Below are 12,423 nucleotides of genomic sequence, written 5' to 3' on the forward strand. Positions count from 1 at the left end.
CTTGCAAAATAGTGTTGCCAGCATTATGCTAGGGCTTTATTCTTTCAAAAAGGGATTGAGAGCAGGACAGGTACAGGGTTGAGGAAGGGAATTTTAACGTCTCCTTTGATCTTGTTTATAGGCATTCCCAAACCACTCTAGTCACACACCACATGTGCCTAAGGCTTTGTTTTATGGAACAGACATTTTCCTCATTCTTTCCTCCATTATTTGTTTCACCTCTGCTTTTACCAAGAAGAAATTCAAACCTGAAAATGTCATTCTAGGATACCACTGGCAATTAACGATTTAGGCTGCCTAATCTGTTTTCTTGTGTTCACATTGCTTGTGCCTACATGAATAAATTCTGGAGATTTACTGCTCTTTAGAACTGAAATACTGCCATTCTTATATTTTGCTGCAGTTAAATCTCTAGAGAAAATTCAGGTTTGCCAGGATGTCTGGAAAAGAACACCAATTGGAGTCAATTTTAAACTGTTGTCTTCAGAAAACTGTGGACAATTTTTACCACTCAGTGATCTAGTAAAACCCCAAACTATGCTGCCCATTTGTGTAATGCTAAATTGTTCTGTTAACCTGTTTTCAATAAAAGAAAAATGCAATTCTTAGAGAACTTCCTTGAATCTAAAAAAAAAAAATACTTATTTATCTTAAAAACAGCCATTCCTGATGACAGACTGACTCTTAATGTCATTTCTCATAATATCTTACCTACTAAAAGTACAAATGATTTAATGCTTCAGTGGTTTTGTCTTTTTGAATCCTTTATTTTTGTGTGTATGTATGCATGTGTGTGTGCCACAGTCTGTGTTTTGGGTCACAGAATAACTTGTAGAGTCTATTCCCCCTTCCAACACTGGAGTCCCAGAGATTGAACTCAGGAAATCAGGCTTGGCACCAAGTACCTTTATATGCTGAACCAATTCCCCAGACTCAATGCCTTGATCCTTTAATTGCCCAAAGGGGAGAATTGATGCAATTATACCCCTGCAAACTCTGTCAATAGGTATTATAGGTGCTGCAAAATGAAGTGTTGTTGAGGCTTGTACTGTGCCAGGCTGAAGTGTAGGGCTTTCCATTGTTTACTTTTATCAAATGTTAATAGCAATTTATGAGATACATGATATTGCTGAATAGGAAACAAAACAAAACAAACAAAACAGATTTAGATAAAGAAGTCAATTGTGGTCAGGATGGAGACCTGATGAAACAAGGATTTAAAACCTGGAGACTCTGATCTAAAAGTTTCTATCACTGAGATTTACTTGCCCTCTAAAGTGTATAAAGAGCTCTTGCAGCTGCATCTGGCAGTTTTTGAAAAATAAACAGTTAAGGACTATTTAAGGGATACGTATGACTTAAGGGAGAGTCAAGTAAATTTTAGGCCCCCTTGTTCCTGGTGTGTATTCGTTTTTGAAAATGTCTGTCCTTTGTTACAGCTAACTTTGGGCTGTGGCCTGGCATGGTTTCTCCTAAAATTAGAAGGTACGGAGATTTAGATTGTTTGTGTTTGAAATTATACATTCACAGTGTCAATCACAGGCTAGAAAACAAAAACATATTCCATAATGCAGACTGTTGCCAAGGCGTTCGTAGCATGATGCTAATCACGTACAGGGATGTGGTAGGTGCCTCCAGCATTCCAAAGACAGTTGATCCCTCATGTAGCTCATAATGATAGCAAGCATGGCACTGATGTGATAGCTGTGTTCTCCCCACTGCCATACAGATCAGGCTTTGAAGTGTTTTGCTGCTTTACTTTAAACTCAGATATGCTTAGGCTATTACACGTAGAAGCATTTTAAGTTTAGGCTAAAGGAGTAGAATAGGAAAGCAGGAAGAAAGAGTGAGCTGACAGAATTCCCTCTATTTGGGAGAAAGCTAAATGACCATGTGCTTGAGAAAAAAAAATAGGCCGCCCTCTATGAGATTTCTAACTGAGAAGAAATCTAGTCCCCTTTGGTACAAGTTTTGGACCTTTGCCTTTAAATTTGTAGGCGAATGCTTTCTCATGAATACTGAATTTTATGTGGGACCAAATCAACAACAACAAAAAACACCTCATCACAATTTATATGGCATTAAAAAAAAAAGAACAAAAGAAATCCAAGCAATAGTAAGGCTTGAGAATCCAGAAGGATGTGGGTTAAAGTGAAACATCAACTTGCACTTCAGAGCACAAGACAAATTAAAGATGTGTAACCTACCTTATAGCCATGTAGGGTCAGGATTAGCATGTGTGAGTTGTTTGTGGTTTAGGCACTGAATGAAGCGCTTTGACCAACAAGTGTATGGCAGGGAAGCCATGGGGCCCCTTGTTCAGTCACTCTATGACCCAGCCTCAATTAATTCACCTGTACAAGGAGCAAACTAGAGTAGACAAGAACTTGTTAGGTCCTCTGCTCAGATGCAGCTGATAGGAAGCTCAGTCTCCATGTGGGTTCCCTAGGAAAGGGAGCAGGGCCTTCTCTGAATAGACTGTTGCCTGGTCTTCTAACACTTCCCCCTAGCAGGGCAGGCTTGCCAGGCCACAGAGGAAGAGGATGCAGGCAGTCCTGATGAGACTTGATAGACTGGGGTCAGTTGGCAGGGGAAAAGGACTCCCCCTTTCTGAGGACTAGGGGAGGGGGGATAGTAGGGAAGAGGGAGGGAGGGTATGTAAAGTGAATAAATTTAAAAAAGTAAATTAAAAAAAATATGTGGAAAAAGTACCCCTCATTCCTTTACTATATGATGTTTTTATGCGCTTTAATAATTATAGACCAAAGTCTTTACACACACTACACACACACACACACACACACACACACATATACACGTGCATGCGGGCGCGTGCTCACACCAGACAGAAAACAGACAAACCAGTAACCACAAACTACAAACAGGTGAAGACACAGGTAGAGAAATGGAGAATTGAAATTTGAACTTGTTCTTGGCCAAACATTCATGAAAAAGTCTGTATTTTTTTTATTCTTATAAAATGACATTGAATACATTTTGATGACCTCTCTTGGTTTCCTTTAATGCATTAAACAACACAAATCTTTTTTCAACAGTTTGAACACAGCATATTTTTGGTAAATCTGAGGCTCTCTTGAATGAGTCTGCTGTTTCTCAAGGGTGGGTTTGCTATTCTACAAGTGGTGAGGCTTTGAAAAGGCAAAGCTAAAGGATTCTGTCTGAGCTGCCTCTCTACTATGACCACATAGGGGCAAATGTTCACAGCTATGAAGCTTCTACCTTCTCAGATAATTTAGCATAGGATGGTAATGCCATGGTTGTAAGCATGGAGAAGCTGAAAATGATTTGTTTTTAATTATGCACCATTGATATGTAAGTAATTTGACATGTGCTAGCTATTCAGAGTGGGTGTTTATAAACCCAAAATAGTAAATGGTTCATTGCCTAAAAGAGTGCCATATGCTTTAATTAATTATTCTGTCGTCGGGCTGTTTCTGCTGTATCTATGGTTCTTTTCAGATGAGCTTTAAAGATGGCCTGCCTGTTCGCATTTCTACATAGAAGCTCTGGAGAGCCAAAGATAGACACCCTACCACCACAATTCAATTGGCTATAGAGCTCTGTAAGAGAGAATTGAGCTGGAAAATGAAGTGATAAGAGATCATTTATCAAGGCATATGGCAGGTACCTCTACTACATTTAAACTGACTCTCATTGATTTGGTATTCAATATGAACTGAAAAGACAGAGTGGAAGCATTTTCAGGCTCCTTCCTTAACAACAGAGGTGTTTCAATGCTCAGATAAATAACTGTTAGCTTTAACATTCTTGGAAAGAGTAAGAATCCCACTTTCCAAATGAGTCCAGTCTAAAAAGCTTCAAACATTTGTTGAATGTCTGCTGTGAAGCTCAACGTTGCTTTGAAAGCTGATGGTGCCTTTTTTCCCTTATTATTATTATTAATTACAATTTATTCACTTTGTATTCTTGGTGTAGATCCCTCCCTCATCTCTACCCAATATCCCCCTCTCTCTTCCACTCCTATGCCCCTCCCCTAGTCCACTGATAGGGGAGGTCCTCCTCTCTACTATCTGATCCTTCCCTATCAGGTCTCATCAGTACTGTCTGGATCCTCTTTCTCTGTGGCCTAGTAAGAACACTGCGACAGGGGGAGTTGATCAAAGAGTAGACAACCAAGTTCATGCCAGTGACTGCTCCTACTTCCCTTACTAGGAGGCTCCTATGGAGACTGAGATGCCCATGGGCTACATCTGAGCAGGGGGTCTAGGGCCTCTCCATACCTGGTCCTTGGTTGCAGTATCAATCTCTGCAGAACACCCTGGGCCCAGATTTTTTGGCTCTCTTGCTCTCATTATGGAGCTCCTGTCTCCTCCAGGCCTTTCTATCTCCTCCTTTTTCCCTAAGATTCCTGCACTCTGCCCAAAGTTTGGCTATGAGTCTCAGCATCTGCTTTGATACCCTGCAGGTAGAGTATTTCAGAGGCCTACTGTGGTAGGCTCCTGTCCTGTTCTCTCTCTTATTCCACTTCCAATTTTCATCCCATTTGCCTTTCTGAATGAGGATTAAGCATCTTCCTTAGGGTCCTCCCTGCTATTTAGGTTCTCTAGGACTATAGATTTTACTATGTTTATCCTATATTATATGGCTAATATCCACTTATAAGTATGTATATACCAACTGTGTGTGTTTCTGCTTCTAGGGTACCTCACTCAGGGTAATCTTTTCTAGTTCCAGACACTTGCCTGCAAATTTCATGATTTTCTTGTTTTTAATGGCTGAGTGGTATTCCATTGTGTAAATGTACTATGATTTCTGTATCCATTTCTCATTTGAGGGACATCTAAGTTGTTTCTAGATGTTGGCTATTATCAATAAAGCTACTATTAACATAGTTGAGCAAATGTCCTTGTTGTATGGCTGAGCATCTTTCAGATAAATGCTCAGGAGTGGGATAGCTGAATCTTGAGGTAACACTGTTCTTAATTTTCTGAAAATGCTCCAGATTGATTTTGAAACACGCTGTACAAATTTACATTCCCACCAGCAATGGAGGAGGGTGCCCCTTTCTCCACATCCTCTCCAGCATGTGTTCTCATTTGAGTTTTAATCTTAGCCATTCTGACAGGTGTAAGATGGAATCTCAGGGTCGTTTTTTGACTTGCACTTTCCTGATGACTAAAGATTTTGAGCATTTCTTTAAGTGTTTCTCTGCCATTCAATATTTTTCTGCTGAGAATTCTCTGTTTAGTTATGTCCCCCATTTTAAAAATTGGATTATTTGGTTTTTTGGGTGTCTTACTTCTTGAGTTCTTTAGGTATTCTGGATATTAGCCCTCTGTCAGATGTAGGGTTGGTGCGGATATTTTCCCAGTCTGTAGGCTTTCGTTTTATTCTATTGACAGTGTCTTTTGCTTTAAAGAAGCTTTTCAGTTTCATGAGGACCCATTTATTAATTGTTGCTCTTAGAGCCTGTGCTGTTGATGTTCTGTTCATGAAGTTGTCTCCTGTGCCAAGGAGTTTAGGGCCCTTCCCCAATTTTTCTTCTAACAGATTTACTGTGTTTGGTTTTATGTTAAGGTCATTGATCCATTTGGACTTTAGTTTTGTACAGGGTGATAAATATGGATCTATTTGCATTTTTCTAAATGTAGACATCCAGTTAGACCAGCACCATCTGTTGAAGATGCTATCTTTTTTCCATTGTATGGTTTTGGCTTCTTTGAACAAAATCTAGAATTTGTAGATGTGTGGATTTATTTCTGGGTCTTCTATTCGATTCCATTGATCCATCATTCTGTTTCTATGCCAGCACCATGCCTTTTTTATTACTGTTGCTTTATAGTACAGCTTGAGATCAGAGATGGAGATACCTCCAGAAGATCTTTTAGCAATTCTGTTTTTTTTGTTTGTTTGTTTGTTTGTTTTTCCATATGAAATTGAGAGTTGTTCTTTCAAGGTCAGTAAGGAATTGTGTTGCCATTTTGATGGGAATTGCATTGAATCTGTAGACTGCTTTTAACAGGATGCCTGTTAATCTTACTGATCCATGAACATGGGAGATCTTTCCATCTTCAGATATCTTCTTCAATTTCTTTCTTCAGAGATTTGAAAATATTTTCAAACAGGTCTTTGACTTGCTTCGTTAGAGTCACACCAAGGTACATTATGTTATTAGTGAAGGGTGTTGTTTCCCTAATTTCTCTCAGCCCTTTTGTCTTTCCTATACAGGAGGACTATTAATTTTTTTTTTTTTTTAGTTAATTTTGTATCCAGCCACTTTGCTGAAGGGGAAAATCAGCTGAAGGAGTTCTCTGGTTAAATTTTTGGGGTCACTCATGTATACTATCCTAACATCTGCAAATAGTGATACTTTGACTTCTTCCTTTATGATCTGTATCTCCTTAATCTCCTTTAGCTGTCTTATTGCTCTAACAAGGACTTCAAGTACTATGTTGAAGAGATACGGAGAGAGTGGGCAGCCTTGCCTTGTCCCTGTTTTCAGTGGGATTGATTTAAGTTTCTCTCCAATTAATTTTATGTTGGCTATAGACTTGCTGTATATTGTCTTCACTATGTTTAGGTATGTGCCTTGTATCCCTGATTTCTCCAAAACTTTAAACATGTATGGGTGTTGGATTTTGTCAAATGTTTCTTGGGCATCTAAGGAGATGACCATGTTGTTTTTCTCCTTCAGTTTGTTTATATGGTGGATTACATTGATGGATTTCTGTATATTGAACCACCCCTGCATTCCAGGGATGAGGCCTGTTTGGTCATGGCGGATGATATCTTTGATGTGTTCTTGGATTTGGTTGACAAGTATTTTATTGAGTATTTTTGCATCAATGTTCATAAGTGAGATTGGTCTGAAGTTCTCTTTTTTGTTGGGTCTTTGTGTGGTTTAGGTATCAAGGTGACTGTGGACTCATAGAATGAGTTTGGTAACGTTCCTTCTGTTTCTATTTTGTAGGATAGTTTGAAGAGTATTGGATTAGCTCTTCTTGGATGGTCTGATAGAATTTTCCGCTGAAGCCATCTGGCTCTGGGCTTTTTTTTTTTTGGATGGGAGACTTTTACTGACTGCTTCTACTTCCTTATGGGATATAGGACTATTTAATTTATTTACCTGATATTGATTCAACTTTGGTTAGTTGAATCTATCAAGAAAATCATTCATTTCATTTAGATTTTCAAATTGTGTGGCATATAGGCTTTTGAAGTAAGACCTAATGGTTGTTCGGATTTCCTAAGTGTCTGTTTTTATGTCCCCCTTTTTATTTTTGATTTTGTTAAATTGGACAGTGTCTCTCTGCCTTTTAGTAATTTTGGTTAACTGTTTGTCCATTTTTTTGATTTCCTCAAAGAACCATCTCTTGGTATCATTGATTCTTTGAATTGTTCTGTTTCTAATTTATTGATTTCAGCTCTGTGTTTGAATATTTCCAGCCTTATACTCCTCTTGGGTGTGTCTGCTTCTTCTTTTTTTTTTTTTGTTGTTGTTGTTTTTCTAGTACTTTCAAGTGTGCCATTTGGTTGCTTGTATGAAATGTCTCAGATTTCTTCATGAAGCACTTAGTGCTATGAATTTTACTCTTAGCACTGCTTTCACTGTGTCCCATAAGTTTCATTGTCACTGAATTCTAGGAAGTGTTTAATTTCTTTCTTTCTTGAGCCAGCTGATGTTGAGTAGAGAGTTGTACAGTTTCCATGCATGTGTAGGCTTTTTGCTCTTTCTGTTACTGTTGAGGTCTAGTTTTCGACCATGGTGGTCTGATATGATACACTTGATTATTTCAATCTTCTTGCATCTGTTGAGGTTTGCTTTGTGCCTGACTATATGGTCAATTTTGGTGAAGGTTTCATGAGGTGCTGAGAAGAGGGCATACTTCTTCTTTGTGTTTGGGTGAAAAGTTCTGTAGGCATCAATTAGGTCCATTTGATTTAAGACCACTTAAGTGTCATTACTTCTCTATTTAATTTCTGCCTCAATGATCTGTCCCTTGGTGAGAGTCAGGTGTTGAAATCTCCTACTCTTAATATGTGTGATTTAAGCTTTAAAAAAGTTTCTTTTACAAATGCTGGAGCCCTTGTGTTCAGGATTGTGACATCCTCCTGCTGGATTATTATGTAGCAGGGGTTTTTCTTTTCTAGTCTAGTCTATTTCATGTTCTGTAGGCTTCTTGCATGTTTAAGGGCATCTCCTCTTTCTTAAAGTTGGGAAAATTTTCTTCTATGATTTTTTCGAAACCATTTCTGAGTCTTGAAGCCTAGAATCTTCTTTTTTATCTATTCCTCTTTTCTTCTTAGGTTTTGTCCTTTCATGGTGCCCTTCATTTCTTGGATGTTTTGTGTCCAGAATTTCACTGATTTTATGCTTTCTTTGAGAGATATATTGATTTCTGCAATTGTATCTTCAGTGTCTGAGATTCTCTCCTCCATCTCTTATATTCTGTTGGTGATGCTTACTGTTATGGTTCCTGCTCTCTTCTCTTAAGTTTTCAACTCCAGGGTGTTCTTTTGTGTGTATTTTCTTTATTTATTCTAATCTGTTTTCATGTCTTGCACCATTTCCTTCATCTGTTTGCAGGTGGATTCCTATGTGCCTCAAATAATTGCATAATTATAGATTCAAGATCATTTCAGCTGCAATAGTATATCCAGAATATTCAGCTGTGTTTCAGCTGCAATAGAATATCCATCGATTTTTGGAAATTGTGGTGAAGCCATGATGTCCTGGTTTTTGTTTACTGTAATTTTATCCTGGCTTCTACCCATCTGGTTATATGTAGCCTTGACTGATTTTTCCTGGAACCTGTACTGCAGACTGGGTCCACCTGTCTCTGGAGTCTAGAGTAATTTCTGCTGGATTCACTGTCTCTGCTGGCTCACTGTTTGTGACCCAAGTATGCCAGGTAGCTGGGGTTCAGGCGGAAATATCTCTGAGCCTAGAGCTGCCCCACTGGCTTTCTTGAGATGGCCGACAATGGGTCTTGAGTCCTGCACCTAACTCAGCTCCACTATGTTCACTGTCTGTGCTGTGCTGGCTTATTCTGATCCAGGTGAGCTAGGAAGCTGGGGAGCAGGCATAATGGAGCCACGCCTCTCCCACAGTATCCGAATGTATCCCCTCCACAGGATGTTGAGAGTGAGCTCCACTAGCTGCTGAGACCAGGAAGGTGTCCACAGGGCTGTGAGAGTGGGCGCCAGGGTTTTGAGTATCGCCCTCAATACAGGAAGGTATTTACTCCACAGGCAGTGAGAGTGAGCACCCAAGGTCTGAGATATCAGCCGCTGGGACCAAAAAAGTGCCCACAGATACTTGGGCAGATGGTCAAGGGCTGCAGGGTCAGAGCAGCAAACCCCCGTCCCAGAAAGGTATCCACAGATGGTGGGCTTGGGCATGTAGCCTAGAGCTGAGGCAGTGCCTGGTAGAAGCCCGGGGAATTTTTCCCAGTATTAGCCAGGTGGCCTGAAGATGGACCTTCAAGTGTCTCCATGGAGTCTCCTCTCACCTGACAAACACAAGCATCAGGGTTTTGGGGTCCGAAACCCTGCCGGTCACCCTGCTCTCACTGCTGAGCTGCTGTTCAGATACCCTGCGTGGTTGGCGCCACCATCTTGGATCATTGATGGTGACTTTCGAAAGCATCACGTTCATTTGCACAAGCTGGTTAGCGTCCTCAGCACAACTCTCAAAATTACTGCGTAAAGTGTATACTGTGGGTTGTATATACAAAGGAGGGCATTAGTATTATTAAAAAAAAAAAAAGAAAGAAATCACAGCCTTTGTCCAAAATCACACCAGTGGCAGATGGTAAAGCTAAAATACTCATTCCTGGGACTACTTCTAAGTTCCAAGGACTGCACTAGGTGCTGAGATATTGGTTCTGTTCCAAGCAAAATGGGAGAGACCAGAGTTTCACGGCCCCTCGGATTTTGGAAGACAGACACACATTGACCAAATGTACAAATGTTCAACAATAACCTCTTCTATTGAAGACGTGTCTGATGAAGGGACACCAAAGCCTGAGGGTTAATCAAGTTAATCAAATAAGGAATGTGGAGCAGAAGGGAAAGAGATCACCCACCTCTTCTCCGAGTTCCCCTATGCCATCCCCACTCCAGCTCTACTGAATGCACGTGATCCCTGGGTGGAGCAGTGCTGTGAAAAGGGCCATCTAGAGTCAGGTCAAAGAACCTTTCTACCACTAGTTATGCAGGCGAGGATCCTTAGCTGATGTGAGGCTTACCTGAAGATTTGCAAAGCACAGTTATGCAGGCGAGGATCCTTAGCTGATGTGAGGCTTACCTGAAGATTTGCAAAGCACAGTTATGCAGGCGAGGATCCTTAGCTGATGTGAGGCTTACCTGAAGAGTTGCAAAGCACAGTTATGATTTGCTGGCTCCACCCCAGATGGGTGGGGCCTAGGAACTGAAAGGCCACAAGCCCTTTGTGCAACTGTAACAGACACTCAAGTTTAAAAGTGCGCTTCTATGTTCTGTGTTACTCTGCAATTCAGTTTCTCCAAATCTCAGTTTATTCAGCTATTGAAATAGGTAAAAATTAAATTTAAAATTAAATAGGTAAAAATTAAATAGGTAAAAATTATTGTAGTCAAATAAAACATTACACAAATATCTTCTTAGAGTAGCAATTCCTCTTGTGGTGGAAATTAAATACAAAAAGGCAGTTGCAACACAGGGCTACAGCAATGCCTCAACAGCTTAGACCACTTGCTCTTTCAAAAGCCCCCACTCCATGCCCAGCACTCAAAATGGCAGCTCTCTACCATCTGTGACTGCAGCTCTACGTATGTGGTCTGATGCCCTCTTCTGGTTTCCACAGGCACCACACAGACACACAGTGCAATATACACATAGGCTGGCAAATCACATGAAAATGTTAAAATATTTTTTTAAAGCAATTACAAAGAAGACATAGTGAGAGATGTTTGTGATCCCAGCACTCAGGAAGTCGAGATAGGAGGATTTCTAGTTTGAGAATAGCCTGTCACTGAAAGAAGGAAGAAAAAAAAAAGGGAGGTAATAAAATAAGTGAAATGAAATGAAAAGGATTCAATTACAATACCCCAAGCTACTCCACGGCCAAGAGCATAAACCAAGGAGTGTTCAACTTAGTGCATTATATGCTTTTCACGTCTTCCCATCACTCCACGAGGAAAACAGCATCACTGCTTGTTTTGGAGAATGGGAAGCCTGGGGATTTTAAAAGCCACACATCCAATTAATTAGCAGTAGGTTTAAACAAGCCCAGTGTATATTTTAGTGCATTTACACTGCTGCTTAAAATTTGCTAAGATCTGTTCAGCCGATTAGTATCCAACCATTCTGAAGGGTCCCCAGGGAGCCGAAAGGCTATTGCTCACTGGCCCTCTAGTAACCCAAACCACAAGTGCCATAATTACGTGATGCCAAAGGTGACTGCCCTAAGTGCTCCCTGCATTCTTCTGCAACTGGAAGACAGCTTTGAAACCCTGCCTCTACCTGCCACAGAAATTAGAATTTGGCTATTAAGAGCTGACGGAAAACCACTGTCAGCTGCTGATTCCCGGCCTGTGGTTCATTAAAAATGAGAGTTCTACCTTCCTGGATTTTCAAGAGGTGTCATATACTTCTGCCAAGCTAATTTTCTTAATATGAAAAAGGTGCGTGAGTTCTAAACTCAGCTTGCTTGGAGATCTAGACAGAAGGCCACCCCAAATATATATATATATATATATATATATATATATATATATATATATATATATCTTCAGTTCTATTCCCACTCAAATAAGCCACAGCTGCAATGTCAGGGTTTAAAGGGCAGAGTTGGCAAGCTACGGGCTGAGCTGGTTTAAGAAACCCTGGAGGAAAGTTCCATTCCGCATGTGTTGTTAGGAACTGTGTGGAGGGTCTCTTTCATCCAGTGGAGTAAAAAGTTGAAGGTATTCACAGTGTAGGGAGCCGGGAGGTCTCTAGTTTGTAGTTGTGAACCACATGCTGATGGCATAAACATTTTTATTGCATGTGCTTATATAAAAAAAAAAACTATGATGTGATGTATGATCAGACAAAAATATATCATGTGCATTTCTATTACTGCACTTCTCTGAGAGGTTCCCATGGAAGTTGTGCTTACATGTAAAATGAGAACTTTCTAAATGAATATAATTATGTGTTTTTCATCTTTTCCATTCCAGAGGGGGGAAAAAAAGGAAAAATATTGAGTGAGCCTCGCCCATAGCAAACTTTAAAGCCAAATATAAGCACACCTTATAAATCAGAAACCTCAGGCTGTCTCCTCTGCAGACACAACCAGCTGCTGAATAAGGAGCAGATGTTGCTAAGGAGCCTGGCTCCCTCTTTCCCTGAAGAAAGTCAAGTAGAAGATGGTGAAACTCCAGAGGGCCACCAAAGGAATCACAAGCTGAACTGCAC

This window comes from Psammomys obesus, unplaced genomic scaffold (assembly GCF_907164565.1).
Source record: "Psammomys obesus unplaced genomic scaffold, mPsaObe1.curated_primary_1811, whole genome shotgun sequence".
In the NCBI taxonomy this organism is placed as follows: Eukaryota; Metazoa; Chordata; class Mammalia; order Rodentia; family Muridae; genus Psammomys; species Psammomys obesus.